This window comes from Odocoileus virginianus, chromosome 12 (assembly GCF_023699985.2).
Source record: "Odocoileus virginianus isolate 20LAN1187 ecotype Illinois chromosome 12, Ovbor_1.2, whole genome shotgun sequence".
Classification (NCBI taxonomy): domain Eukaryota; kingdom Metazoa; phylum Chordata; class Mammalia; order Artiodactyla; family Cervidae; genus Odocoileus; species Odocoileus virginianus.
In genome coordinates, this window is record NC_069685.1 from 3,560,955 (window position 1) to 3,576,854 (window position 15,900).

Genomic DNA, 15,900 nt, shown 5'->3' on the forward strand with positions numbered 1-15,900 from the left:
CCTAGCAGCTAAACAGCAGCTGCAGCAACAGGGCACAATTCCAGTGTCCATCAATAAACAAATGGATAAAGAAGATGTGCTAAATATGTACAACAGAATATTACTCAGCCATTAAAAGGAAATTCTGCCATTTGCAGAAATGTAGATGGACCTAGAGAATATCATTCTTAGTGAAATAAGTTAGCCAAAGAAATGCCAATATTGTATGAGATCACTTACATGTGGAATCTAAAAATTAGTACAAAAGAAGGCATACAGCAAAACAGAACAGAGTCACAGATACAGAAAACAAACTAGTGGTTAACAAAAGGGACAGAAAAGAAAGGAGGGGAAAATTTAGGGTATGGGAATAAAAGATATAAACTACTATGTAGAAAATAGATAAGCAACAAGGATATATTATATAACACAGGGAATTACAGTTATTATCTTGTAATAACTTTTAATGGAATTTAAACTACAAAGACATTGAATCACTATGCTGTACACCTGAAAATAATGATACAAATCAACTATACTTCAATAAATTAATAATAAGTAGCCAGAAATACATGACAGAGCTGATGAGTCTGCACAGTCTCCTTGGACTCCCTCAGTCCTCAGTTATTTTATCATACTGCCTGTTATTAAAACCTGGGTGAGTTGTAGTTTGACCAGCCAGACATACAGGGAAGAGTAGGCCTCCAGAAAAATCCTAAGGGACCACTATATTAAGTATTTCCAGAATAAAAATTGAATATTATCAGAGGATAGTTGATTTTCATATTTTATGGATGAGACATAAGCATATAACTAAGGATTAAATTATACTGACTACCTAAGAGAGTCACAGCTTTTCTTCCAAGGAGCAAGTGTCTTTTAATTTCATGGCTGCAGTCACCATCTGCAGTGATTTTGGAGCCCCTCAAAATAAAGTCTCTCACTGTTTCATTGTTTCCTCATCTATTTGCATGAAGTGATGGGACCAGATGCCATGATCTTAGTTTTCTGAATGTTGAGTTTTAAGCCAACTTTTTCACTCTCCTCTTTCACTTTCATCAAGAGGCTCTCTAGTTCTTCTTCACTCTCTGCCATAAGGGTGGTGTCATCTGCATATCTGAGGTTATTGATATCTCTCCCGGCAATCTTGATTCCAGCTTGTGCTTCCTCCAGCCCAGCGTTTCTCATGATGTACTCTGCATATAAGTTAAATAAGCAGGGTGACAATATACAGCCTTGATATGCTACTTTCCCGATTTTGAACCAGCCTGTTGTTCCATGTCCAGTTCTAACTGTTGCTTCTTGACCTGCATGCAGATTTGTCAGGAAGCAGGTCAAGTGGTCTGGTATGACCATTTCTTGAAGAATTTTCCAGTTTGTTGAGATCCAGACAGTCAAAGGCTTTGGTGTAGTCAATAAAGCAGAAGTAGATGTTTTTCTAGAACTCTCTTGCTTTTTCGATGATCCAACAGATGTTGGTAATTTGATCTCTGGTTCCTCTGCCTTTTCTAAATCCAGCTTGAACATCTGGAAGTTCACAGTTCACATACTGTTGAAGCCTGGCATGGAGAATTTTGAGCATTACTTTACTAGCGTGTGAGATGAGTGGAATTGTGCGGTAGTTTGAACATTCTTTGGCATTGCCTTTCTTTGGGATTGGAATGAAAACTGACCTTTTCCAGTCCTCTTGCCACTGCTGAGTTTTCTGAATTTGCTGACATACTGAGTGCAGCACTTTCACAGCATCATCTTTTAGGATTTGAAATAGCTCAGCTAGAATTCCATCACCTCCACTAGCTTTGTTCATAGTGATGCTTTCTAAGGCCCACCCGACTTCACATTCCAGGATGTCTGGCTCTAGGTAAGTGATCACACCATTGTGATTATCTGGGTCATGAAGATCTTTTTGTATAGTTCTTCTGTGTATTCTTGCCACCTCTTCTTAATATCTTCTGCTTCTGTTAGGTCCATACCATTTCTGTCTTTTATTGTGCCCATCTTTGCATGAAATATTCCTTTGGTATCTCTAATTTTCTTGAAGAGATCTCTAGTCTTTCCACTTCTGCTGTTTTCCTCTTTCTTTGCATTGATCACTGAGGAAGTCTTTCTTATCTCTCCTTGCTATTCTTTGGAACTCTGTATTCAAATGTGTATATTTTTCCTTTTCTCCTTTGCCTTTTGCTTCTCTTCTTTTCTCTTTTCTTCTCTTCTTTTCTCCTTGGAAGGAAAGTAATGACCAACCTAGACAGCATATTAAAAAACAGAGACATTACTTTGCCAACAAAGGTCTGTCTAGTCAAAACTATGGTTTTTTCAGTGGTCATGTAGGGATGTGAAAGTTGGACTAAGAAGGCGGCTGAGCATGGAAGAATTGATGCTTTTGAACTGTGGTGTTGGAGAAGACTGTTGAGAGTCCCTTGGACTGCAAGGAGATCCAACTAGTCCATCCTAAAGGAAATCAGTCCTGAATATTCATTGGAAGAATTGATGCTAAAGCTGAAACTGCAATACTTTGGCCACCTGATGCGAAGAACTGACTCATTTGAAAAGGCCCTGATGCTGGGAAAGATTGAAGGCAGGAGGAGTAGGGGACAACAGAGGATGAGATGGTTGGATGGCATCACCGACTTGATGGACATGAGTTTGAGTAAGTTCCAGGAGTTGGTGATGGACAGGGAAGCCTTTCATGCTGCAGTCCATTGGGTTGCAAAGATTCAGACACAACTGAGCAACTGAACTGAACTGACTGAACCCAAGAGAGTATCCACCCAACAAAATGTTCTATCTCTATCTATCTAATCACTCTCTTGAATACGGAGGAGACTCTAATCCAAAATATGATCCAAAAAATGAATGTTGGGTGGCAGTGATTAATATAAAGTCAGTATTCAGCATAACAGGCAATATTGATAGATGGCTGCTTGTTAAATAATTAATATGGTATTGTGTTATAAAGAGAAATTTTCATTCAGTAAAAAACCTTGAGATAAGATGAAGCCTAATAATCATTATGAACATGTATGCAGGAGTAAGTAGGTATCAAGCACAACACATATTTAGTTGAAACTCAAAAATCTTAGAAATGACAGTGCTTCAGATTTTAACCTTAAAAAGCTTCAGGAAATCACAGAAGAACCCTGGAATTACCAACTAGAACAGAAGAAGTAAAAACTGTCATTATTCTTAGGAGGAATCAGAAGAAACATTTCCCCTGGGCACCCACTCCAGCAAGTCATATACTTACCACATTCTATACATCATGTCACATCACCCACAACCCCCGAGGTCCAAACTAATAACATGCCCTCAGAAATTACCAGGAAATTTAGCTTAATTTCCTTTACTACTCTTGCTTTCATAGTCATGCTACCTTAACAGGACCTCAAATCTTTCTTTGTAACTTTTCTGAGAGAATAACAAAGAAATTCCATGTTCCTGAACTTGAGTCAGTTGCGGAGAGGAGGATGAACCCAGAGCCTGTTATACAGAGTAAAGTAAGTTAAAAAGAGAAAAACAAATACCATATATTAACACATACATATGGCATCTAGAAAAGTAGTACTGATGAACCTATTTACAGAGAAGAAGCAGAGATGCAGACATCGAGAATGGTCTAATGGACACAGCAGGGGAAGGAAAGGGTAGGTCAAACTGAGAAAGTCGCCTTGGTATACATACAGTATCAGGGGTAAAACAGTTAGCAGGAAGCGGCCGTATAACACAGGGAGCCCAGCCTGGGGCTCTGTGATGAACTAGAGGGGTAGGATTGAGGGGGAGGGAGGTTCAAGGGGAGAGGATATATATATATAAAATTATGACTGATTTGTGTCAATGTGCAGCAGAGTCCACTGCAACATTGTAAAGCAATAATCCTCCAATTTAAAAAAATCCATGTTTTTTCATGACACTGAGATTAATCAGAAGATCTGTTGACTATGTAAAGACTTAAGGAAAAGTAGGCCTAAAAGTTTTGCTTAAAACTCTGAGAAGGCAGTGGAAAACCAAAAAAAAAAAAAAAAAATCAAAACTAGTCACAAAAATATCTCCATCAATAGTTCTTAAATGATCAGACTTTACCATCTGGAATCAATTGCCCTGTGATGGAGAAACAGATGTTCTATCAAGCTTGCTTTGTGATCAAACAGGCCAAGAGGAAAGGCAGGGCCAGCTCCTGAAACACGCAAAGCCCTGCACAGAAAGGAGAAAATAATAAAGTAGACTGTCTCTGGCCAGAAGTGAAATGAGCAAGAGCAGGAGTTATGTTTTGGCTCACTCATAAGCCGTCAGTCCTGTAGCTGACCAAGAATCACCTCCACAGTGAGTCCTTATGCTTCTGATACAGAAGAGAACTATGAGCTTATCATTACTATATGTAATTCCTCTAGATATATATTTCATGACGGCAGTGACTTTCATTGATTTTGTGCCTTGTATGACATAGGTCCCCAGGATGGATGGATGGATGGATGGATAAAGTTGCTTACCATTGAACTGCACCCTTGGCTTCGATGCCTCTCCTGTCCCTTTTAGGTTGATACCAGCCACATCCAAAGCCCCTGAGATTCCAGTATCTTGGTTTGGAAGGATGCTGTGAAGGCCACCTCCTGCAGGCTGAGGATGGAAAACACAACTGTGTGGCTTGCTCCATGGAAATGTGACATTGATTTCTGATCTAAGTTGAAGTCCACTTTACCACTAAAATGTGAGTTATCAGGATTTTATAAATTTTACTCTATCTGCTATTTTAAAATTAAGTCAATTATTTATAGGCTGATAATCTTAGAGTTTTAAACTGAAGTATGGAGCTGGTCTTCACTTTCTGTCCTTCCTTTTTTAAAATAAAAGAACATAAGTTCAGAAGAATGTGAAGAAAAGCAAAAGGTAAATTTTGCATGTATTTAAGCAATTTTTCTTTTTTATATTTGGTAAAATGGTGAGTTATTGGCTCTCAAGAATTAAAGCAAACTTGCATTTCTGGGATAACTCCTACTTTGTTACTATGTAATATGTTTTTACATGTTATTGGATTTAATATGCTGATGTCTTATGAAGAATTTGGTATCTGTATTCATGAGAAATATTGGTTTGCAATCTTCTTCCCTGTTTTGTAGTATTTTAGACAGGTTTTAGCATCAGGGGCATGCTGGCTCATAAAGCAGGTATGGATATATTCCCATCTCCTTTATTTTCTGAGAAAGTCTGTATAAGACTGGTCTTTCTTTCTCAAATATGTACTAAAATTCAGCACTGAAATCCTCTGGACCTAGAGTTTTCTTAGAGTCAAAGGTCAGTTTTGAGAACACATTATACTCTTACCCAACTCACCTGAGAGAATGAATAATAAACATCTTCTCTTGGCATCTCATTTAACTTTTGAGCCACTGTTATTCAATCATCAGTGATGGTGACCAGGAATAACAACTTTTGAATTACTGGGACCAAATAGATATGATGTTCATAGGGGAAAAAATGCTCCATTTTCTATTTTGGATGAAAGATGACCTGATTAGACCAGAGAATTAAAAGCCCAGTTAGGTAATTCAAACCCAAACTTGGGTGACCAACACTTCCAATGATTTTCAAAGTACACACAGTATAGGTTTGTCTTTTTGTCCCTGGCACTCTGATTACTGCCCATGTTCCTAATTTCTAGCAAAAAATAAAACATCACCGAGTCATTCAGTGCATTGAAATCAGTTCAGTGAAGTAAAAACTGCCAAGAGCAGGCAGATTTGTATTAGGTGTATATATAATTTCTGGTTTTAACTCCCTATTCCCAAATCCAAGTCAGATTTTCAGGACTCTATTTCACTTGCCCACATAGCCAATGAATGCAGATGACTCCATAAAAAGAGATTATGTATACTTTCAATGTATCATTTTGTATATTTTTCCATCCTCAATTATAAGTCTCAACAAACAAAACATTTGGTCTACCTGTTGTTCAGTCTCCAAGTTGTTTCTGATTCTACCTGACCCCACGGACTGCAGCACACCAGGCTTCCATGTCTCTCAGCATCTCTCAGAGTTTGCACAAATTCTTGTCCATTGAATCAGTGATGCCATCCAACCATCTCATCCTCTATCATCCCCTTCTCCTTCTGCCATCAATCTTTCCCAGCATCAGGGTCTTTCCCAATGAGTCAGTTCTTCACATCAGGTGGCCAAAGTACTGGAGTTTCAGCTTCAGCATCAGTCCTTCCAGTGAATATTCAGGTTGATTTCCTTTAAGATTGACTGGTTTGATCTCCTTGCTGTTCAAGGGACTCTCAAGAGTCTTCTCCAAGCATCAATTCTTTGGTACTCTTCCTTCTTCATGGTTCAGCTCTCACATCTGTACAAGACTACTGGAAATACCATAGACTTGGTCTACCTAAAGGACTATAAAATGCATTAGATTGAATGTATCAAAAGCCACTCAAAGGTGTTCCAACCAAAGGATGAAACATGGCTATAAAGAAATAAGATTGAATTGTAATAAATAAACAAAATATTTTCATTTCTTCTGTTAGGTGCATACTTATTCCAGTGAGTATACAGTCTTATTTTAAGTAAGGAACTCTACTCTTAGAATGCCTTCAGAAGCTGCACCCATTCTCCTGACAGTCCTCAGTGGAGTGATTTGGGCCACAGTTAAAGATGAGAGGCAGCACTTGTAGCTCAAATGGCAAAGAGTCTGCCTATGATGCAGGAGACCAGGGTTCGATCCCTGGATTGGGAAGTTCCTCTGGAGAAGGGAATGGCAATCTACTCCAGTATTCTTGCCTGGAGAATTCCATGGACAGAGAAGCCTGGAGAGCTACAGTTCATGGGGTCGCAAAGAGTCGGACACGACCAAGTGGCTAACACACTAACAGATGAGAGCCATTACTGGCTGTGTTGGATATTCTCCATTTGCCCCCCCAGAACTACTCTCCGTACCTCCCCACTCAGCCTTTGTCCTGGAAGGCTGGTCTGTGTGGGCTGTATTAAGGCTCCCAGGTTGTCTAGTTTTCTCTCAAGTTTGGCCAAAGGGAAGTACTGTCAGAAACTGAAAGGCGGGGACTTCCCAGTGGTCAAGACTCTGAGCTTCCGGTGCAGGGGGCAAAGGTTCAATTCTTGGTCGAGAAACTAAGATCCCACATACTGCACAGCACAGTCAAAATATATTAAATTTTTAGCAAACTGGATGGTAAAGAGAACGAGCTCAGAGATGTGGTTGTCTTCCTCTTCCAAGGTCCCCAGCTCCAGAGAGTGTAAGGGCTCCCCCATCCCTTGTTGATTTCCCAAATCCTTCTCACATATCTTGTAAATATACCCTTTATTAAAAATTCCTCAAAGCTATGGTACATATACACCATGGAATATTACTCAGCCATTAAAAAGAATTCATTTGAATCAGTTCTAATGAGATGGATGAAACTGGAGCCCATTATACAGAGCGAAGTAAGCCAGAAAGATAAAGACCATTACAGTATACTAACACATATATATGGACTTTAGAAAGATGGTAACGATAACCCTATATGCAAAACAGAAAAAGAGACTCAGATGTATAGAACAGACTTGTGGACTCTGGGAGAAGGCGAGGGTGGGATGTTTCAAGAGAACAGCATTGAAACATTTATATTATCTAGGGTGAAACAGATCACCAGCCCAGGTTGGGTGCATGAGACAGGTGCTCGGGCCTGGTGCACTGGGAAGACCCAGAGGGATCGGGTGGAGAGGGAGGTGGGAGGGGGGACCGGGATGGGGAATACATGTAAATCCATGGCTAATTCATTTCAATGTATGACAAAAACTAATGTAATGATGTAAAGTAATTAGCCTCCAACTAATAAAAATAAATGGAAGAAAAAAAATTAAAAAAATTAAAATAAATAAATTAAAAAAAATAAAAATTCCTCAAGCGCATACACACATACACACACAACGTGAGTTGGTAATATGTTTCCTGCCCAAACTCTAATTAATGAAGGAGTCAAGTCTGCTGAACAAAGAGGGTGATCAAGCTAGGTGACATGTCTTTTAGCACAAAAGATAGACTATATAATCATGAGAGTAGTTTTTGGAATCACTCATTCATTGGCTCTGAAGTACTTTCCAAAACAGAAGTTCAAAAATTGTTTATAGCATATTCCAAATACCTAGTCTCTGAAGGTAACTACTTTGATGGAAGCGCCATTCATTTAGCTATTGAATTTCTGAATGTTTGCTGCTTTTAAACATCTCAAGACATTATCATCACATTTTGTGATTTTTAAAAAGGCATATTTCTCATTTAAAAAATAGGTACTTTGGAATTTCTGAATGTAAAATCAAATTCGGGGTTAATACTGGTCCAGACAGTAAAACCAGGAAATAGCTTATTGCTAAAAACAGAGAGGGAGAGAGAAAGAGGAAAAAAAAATGAGAAAGAGATGTTTGAGAATAGATTGGACATAATAGGACACTAAGAAAGAAATAAAACTGTTTCCAACAAGCACTTCATTAAGTAGACATAAGTAAAATTTTCATGTTGTAAAGAATGGGTTGTCTTTGTAAAATCTGCATATGCTTGCAGAATCCTTGGTTTCTTTAGACTCTTAAAAAAAAAAAAGTTTTATTTTTTTAAAGGACTCAATACCTAAGAAAAAAAGTTGAAACCTGACCTAGTGGCCAGTTTCCTATTTGGAGCCAGTTAATTTCATAAAGCTGGTGTTAAACTATTCATTTTCTTTCCTCTGTACATAATGTACTATATTGAGCTGTTACTGTGTGTTCTCAGTGTTTTTAATTCAGATTTGCACAATCATAGAAATTAAAGATGGAAAAACTAGGATTCTTCCTCTTAATATAAACTTAGACCAAGGTTTCAGACTTGGTTCCTTCTTTTCTGATTAATGAGGCTGGAGAGAGGGAGTGTGAAAAAAAACCCTTTGGGCCATTGCTTCCATTGTTTCAGGATTTCTGAACTAGCGTTATCTCTTTAATGGAGCACCGTTACTTCAGTAATTTATCCTGAAGACCTAACAAATAATGTCTCTCTCTTGGCATTACATTTTAAACTTATTAGTTGACAGAGGCTATGTCTCTATCAACTGCAGTATATTTGAGCAAAGGATGTGGTCACTGCAATTAACTATAATATCAAGATTGGCCTTAAAAAAGCAGCAACCATGGAACTCTCCAATCCCTTGTGTTTGGGGCCATAGAGACAACAAAATCCAGCCTGTCTTTTAGTCATATTTAATTCATATGATGGAATATTGGCACACATAGAATCCTGTGTCACTTACTTTGCTAACAATGATCTATATCTTTAATTCCTTTAATCTGCTTGTAGCTCGTTTCCTTTTTTTTCTACTTGGAGCAAATTGTCTTTTAAATCCTCTGTTCCTTTGGAGATTCTCCTAGTTTTGCTTTCTTTTCTCAAGTACAGCTCCATCTTAAACTCATATAGCTGAAAGGAATCTTGTAAATCATCTAGTTGCTCATCTCATTTCAAATACAAGGAAATTAAACCCAAAAAGTGATTTGCTATTATTAAGTTCAAACTTTCTCCTGATATTCACTAACAAGGTATAATGTACTGCACTTTTAACAATAACATTTGAAAAAGAATATAACCAACTTTCTAGAAGTTCCAGCCAAGTTTTTTTACAGTTGGAAATTCTACTAAAACATCCTATTTATTTCAAATTGGTTATTTCAAAACCAAACTCACAGTTAAGACTGTCTCATTTCAATGTAAACTGATAGCAGATCAAGACTGATTGAGCTCTGATCAAATGCTCTGTTGAGTTCACTTCAGTTGCTCAGTCATGTCCAACTCTTTGTGACCCCAAAACCACAGCACACCAGGCCTCCCTGTCCATCACCAACTGCTGGAGTCCACCCAAGCCCATGTCCATTGAGAAAGTGATTTCATCCAACCATCTCATCCTCTGCAGTCCCCTTCTCCTCCTGCCCTCAATCTTTCCCAGCATCAGGGTCTTTTCAAATGAGTTGGCTCTTCGCATCAGGTGGCCAAAGTATTGGAGTTTCAGCTTCAGCATCAGTCCTTCCAATGAACACCCAGGACTGATCTCCTTTAGGATGGACTGGTTGGATCTCCTTGCAGTCCAAGGGACTCTCAAGAGTCTTCTCCAACACCACAGTTCAAAAGCATCAATTCTTCAGCGCTCAGCTTTCTTTATAGCCCAACTCTCACATCCATACATGACCACTGGAAAAACCATAGCCTTGACTAGACAGACCTTTGTTGGCAAAGTAATGTCTCTGCTTTTTAATATGCTGTCTAGGTTGGTCATAACTTTCCTTCCAAGGAGTAAGCATCTTTTAATTTCATGGCTGCAGTCACCATCTGCAGTGATTTTGGAGCCCAGAAAAATAAAGTCTTCCACTGTTTCCACTGTTTCCCCATCTATCTGCCATAAAGTGATGGGACCAGATGCCATGATCTTAGTTTTCTGAATGTTGAACTTTAAGCCAACTTTTTCACTCTCCTCTTTCACTTTCATCAAGAGGCTCTTTAGTTCTTCTTCATTTTCTGCCGTAAGGATGATGTCATCTGCATATCTGAGGTTATTGATATTTCTCCCAGCAACCTTGAGTCCAGCTTGTGCTTCTTCCAGCCCAGCGTTTCTCATGATGTACTCTGCATAGAAGTTAAATAAGCAGGGTGACATTATGTAGCCTTGACATACTCCTTTCCTGATTTGGAACCAGTCTGTTGTTCCATGTCCAGTTCTAACTGTCGCTTCCTTGCCTGGATACAGGTTTCTCAAGAGGCAGGTCAAGTGGTCTGGTATTCCCATCTCTTAAAGAATTTTCCACAGTTTATTGTGATCCACACAATCAAAGGCTTTGGTATAGTCAATAAAGCAGAAATAGATGTTTTTCTGGAATTCTCTTGCTTTTTTGATGATCCAGCGGATTTTAGCAATTTGATCTCTGGTTCCTCTGCCTTTTCTAAAACCAGCTTGAACATCTAGAAGTTCACTGTTCATGTATTGCTGAAGCCTGGCTTGGAGAATTTTGAGCATTACTTTACTAGCATGTGAGATGAGTGCAATCGTGTGGTAGTTTGAGAATGCTGTGTTAGCTAGCTATATTTTCATATATGTCTCACTTCCTCCTTATGAGATATATAATATATAATAATATTATATATTATAATATATGTGTTATTAATTATATAGTCATATATTACATATTATTATAAATTATATATTATATAATAATATATTAATATAATTAATATACAATGTATATATGTATGTAATATATGTAATATGTGATGTATATGTGTATATACATTAATTATATGTTATATAGTATTATATATTATAATACTTATATATATATAATTATATAACTATAGTTTAACTATAATTTATAGTTTACAATTATAGTTTATAAGTCCATTTGGCCAGGTCAGTAGGTTTAGAATTTGGCAGTGCCTGTAAATTTTACTTAATTTCACTTCACGATGAAATTTTGCTGAGTAAACAGAACTAAGGGAATCAGAAAATGATTGATTATAGGATTTTTTTAAATATTGCCTAAAATAGGAAAAGACAGGGAGTTGAAGGTAAGAGAACCATTCTAGATTAAACAGAACTTTAGAAAGGCATGTACTAACTAAATGTATAGAATGAAAAAAGAGTCTTGAAAAGAATTATTTTATTCTTTATGGATATCAGTTTTTCCAGTATTCATGTATGGATGTGAGAGCTGGACCATAAAGATGGGTGAGCACCAAAGAATGGATGCTTTTGAACTGTGGTGATGGAAAAGACTCTTTAGAGTTACTTTGACAGCAAGGAGATCAAACCAGTCAATCCTAAAGGAAATCAACCCTGAATATTCACTGGAAGGACTGATGCTGAAGCTGAAGCTCCAATTCTTTGGCCACCTGATGCGAAGAGTCAAATCACTGGAAAAGACCCTGATGCTGAGAAAGACTGAGGGCAGGAGGAGAAAGGGATGACAGAGGATGAGATGGTTGGGTGGCATCATCAGCTCAATGGACATGAGTTTGAGCAAGCTCCCGGAGTTGGTGATGGACAGGGAAGCCTGCCATGCTGCAGTCCATGGGGTTGCAAAGAGTCAGACATGACTGAACAACTAAACTGAACTGAACAACTGAAGAGTTCTGAAGAATATCATGGAGAGATAAGAAGGCCTTCTTAAATGAACAGTGCAAAGAAGTATAGGAAAACAATAGAATAGGAAAGACTAGAGATCTCTTCAAGAAAATTGGGGATATCAAGGGAACATTTTATCCAAGGATGAGCACAATAAAGGACAGAAATGGTGAGAAATGCTTCTAACACAAGCAGAAGAGATTAAAAAGAGATGGCAAGAATACACAGAAGAACTATACAAAAAAGGTATAAATGACCCAGATAACTACAGTGGTGTGGTCACTCACCTAGAGTCTAATATCCTGGAGTCTAAAGTCAAGTAGACCTTGGGAAGCATTACTACAAACAAGGCTGGTGGAGGTGATAGAATTCCAGCAGAGCTATTTAGAATCCTAAAAGATGATGCTATTATTAAAGTGCTGTACTCAATATGGCAGCAAACTTGGAAAACTCACAGGACTCAAAAAGGTCAGTTTTCATTCCAGTCCCAAAGAAGGGTGATGCCAATGAAAGTACAAATTACCAGACAATTGTGCTCAATTCACATGCTAGTAAGTTGATGCTCAAAATCCTTCAAGCTAGACTTCAAGAGTATGTGAAATGAGAACTTCCAAATGCACAAACTGGCTTTAGAAAAGGCTGAGGAACCAGAGACTTTTTGCCAACATTCATTGGATAATAGAGAAAGCAAGGGAATTCCAGAAAAATATCTACTTCTGCTTCATTGACTATGCAAAAGCCTTTGACTGTATAGGTACCAACAAACTGTGGAAAATTCTTAAAAGAGATGGGAATACCAGACCACCTTATCTGCCTCCTGAGAAATCTGTATGCAGGTCAAGAAGCATGAGTTTGAGCCTTACATGGAACAACCGGCTGGTTCAAAATTAGGAAAGGAGTATGACAAGGCTGTATACTGTCACCCTCTTATTTTAACTTATATGCAGAATACATCATGTGAAATGCCTGGCTGGATGAATCACAAGCTGAGAACAAGATTGCCAGGAAAAATTTCAACAACCTCAGATATACAGATGATCCACTCTAATGACCAAAAACGAAGAGGAACTAAAGAGCCTCTTGATGAAGGTGAAAGAGGAGAGAAAAATCTGGGTTAAAATTCAACATTCAAAAAAATTAAAATTATGGCACCCAGTCTCATCACTTTATGACAAATAGATGGGGAAGAAGTGGAAGCAGTGACAGATTTTATTTTCCTGGGCTCTGAAATCACTTCGGACAGTGACTGCAGCCATGAGATAAAAAGACAATTGCTCCTTGGAGGGAAAGCTATGACAAACATAGACAGCATATTAGAAAGCAGAGACATCACTTTGCCAACAAAAGTCCCTATAGTCAAAGCTCTGCTTTTTCCAGTAGTCATGTATGGATGCCAGAGTTGGACCACAAGGAATACTGAGTGTCGAAGAACTGATGCTTTCAAATAGCGGTGCTGGAGAAGGCTCTTGAGAGTCCCTTGGACTGCAAGGAGATCAAACCAGTCAATCCTAAAAGAAATCAACACTAAATATGCATTAGAAGAACTGATGCTGAAGCTCCAGTACTTTGGCCACCTGATGTGAAGAGCTGACTCATTGGAAAAGACCCTGAAGCTGGGAAGGATTGAAGGCGGGAGGAGAAGCAGGCAGCAGAGGATGGGATACATGGCATGACCGACTCAATGGACATGAATCTGAGCAAACCCCGAGAGATAATGAAGGACAGGGAAGCCTGGCATGCTGCAGTCGATGAAGTTGCAAAGAGACACAACTTAGCAACTGAACAACAACAAGGGGCATCTAATTAGCATAAACTAGGTGTGGTTGAAAGTGGTTTATTGTGAAAACAAAAAACACTCCTCCCACCCCTATCACTTTCCCTTTCACTCAGGAAATTCCAAGGTTTAGGGATAGTCCTGCCTCAAGAACCAGGAACAAAGACTAAAATACATATTTCTTATTATATCACAAGATCACATTGGTATAAAGGGGGTGATGGGAGATGAAAGAGTGGAGGAAACAGGTGTCCAAATATAAAAGGATCTTATTAAAATTATATGTATCCAGCGGTCATTAGGGAAATACTGAAATATTCAAAGGGAGTGAGATAGTCATATTTGCATTTTCCAGAGATCCCTCTAGGAGCAGTGTGGACAGTGGATGCAGACGTGGGAGACCGACAGCCAACCCCAGTGAGTACTGGGCTAGAGCTATGGCGACGCCATTGAAGAGGCATAGGCAGATGGTAGAGACAGCACAAAGGTAGATTTTGTGGGACTTCATTGGATACCTCACGAGAGGAGTAAAGGGGAAGAAGAAATTAAGAATCACTCTTAGATTTCAAGCTCAGGTGACCAGTTGGACAGTGACCCAAGTAGCCAAGTACCCAGTAGAGACAAAGAAGGACTGGCTTTCGGGCAGAAGTCAGTGAGAACTCTTTTAGACTTGCTGACATCCCAGTGAATCATTCTAGTAGATATGCTAAGGAGGAAACTAGAGAGACATATCTGGAGCTCAGAAGAAATACCTTACAGGAGATAAAGATTTGGGAGTTATAGGCCTGCAGTTAGCTGTGGAAATAGTGAGTACTTCTAAGTGAGGCCAAGGTCAAAAGATATGACACAGCCTCTTTGGAGCATGCATGCATGGAGACCCCTCTTCACCCATAAGAAGGAAGCCTAATTGGAAGGTACATGCCTGAGAGGGGGTCCCTACCCTTGATAGAGCTCTGTGGCTAGGAGGGCAGGAGTCTGGATCTGCCTTAAGGAGCTTTTCGGCAACATGGCTCATAGGAAGCAGGTGCACTCTAAGGAAGCCTCTAGAGTGGAGGCTTCCCGTGTAATGGCCAGCAGCATAGCTGCACCACCAGTGTATAGTCGAAACCGCTCCACGTGAAGCCTGAATTATGGTCTCCAGTGACACATGCGAGCTTTTGTATACAGTCAATCCTCATCACTCCAGATTCTTTATTCGCAGATTCACTTACTCAAATTCATAACCCCAAAGTGAACACTCACAATATTTTTGTGGTCATCTGTGAACATGCACAGAGTGTCGGAAACTCGAGTCCCTGACGCACACAATGCCAGTTGAGGTTGGACAAGCTGATATTCTGCCTTCTTGTTTCTATTCTCATGTGATACATGAGTGTCCTTTTCAAGGCAGTTGGTATCATAATTTTTACACTTTTGCACCACTGGCTGGTAATTTAGCTGTTTAAAAATGGTCCAGCATAGTGGTGAAGTGTGGTCTACTGTTCTAAACACAAGGCTATAATGTGCCTTATAGAGAAAATACAGGTAGGTGTTCGATAAGCTTCGTTCAGGCATGAGCTATATAGTGCTGTTGGCTGTGAGTCCAACGTTAATGAATCAATAATATATATTAAATAAGTTGTCTTTAAATAGAAACACACACAAAACAAGATTATGTATTGACTGATTTATGAAAGTGTGACCAGAGGCTTGCAAGAACCCAACCGCATATTTTCCCTAGGATTATGGATGCTCAGTTACTCAGTTATGTGCAACTCTCTGTGGTCCCATAGACTGTAGCCCACCAAGCTCCTCTGCCCATTGAACTTTCCAGGCAAGAATACTGAAGCAGGTTGCCATTTCCTCCTCCAAGGGACCCTTTTGACCCAGGAACTAAATCCGCATCTTTGACTGGCAGGCAGATTCTTCACCACTGAGCCACCAGCAGTGGTTTGCTGTTCATTAACCCAGTGTTCACAGTGACTGTGTAGGGTATAATTACTGCAAATAACAAGGATTAACCGTACATGCAGAAGTCTAGAATGAGCCAAGAGCCAC

At 39.1% G+C, this 15,900-nt stretch overlaps 1 long non-coding RNA gene across 1 annotated transcript; it reads right to left on the bottom strand.

Moving 5' to 3' along the window:
* Positions 1 to 468: 468 nt before the first annotated feature.
* On the bottom strand, positions 469 to 6,354 carry LOC139037682 (uncharacterized). Its single transcript, XR_011490513.1, has 4 exons — positions 5,917 to 6,354; positions 5,305 to 5,481; positions 4,464 to 4,590; positions 469 to 2,220 (listed from the first exon to the last, which is right to left on the bottom strand). It is a non-coding gene; the product is annotated as an uncharacterized lncRNA (long non-coding RNA).
* Between the last annotated feature and the right edge of the window lie 9,546 nt (positions 6,355 to 15,900).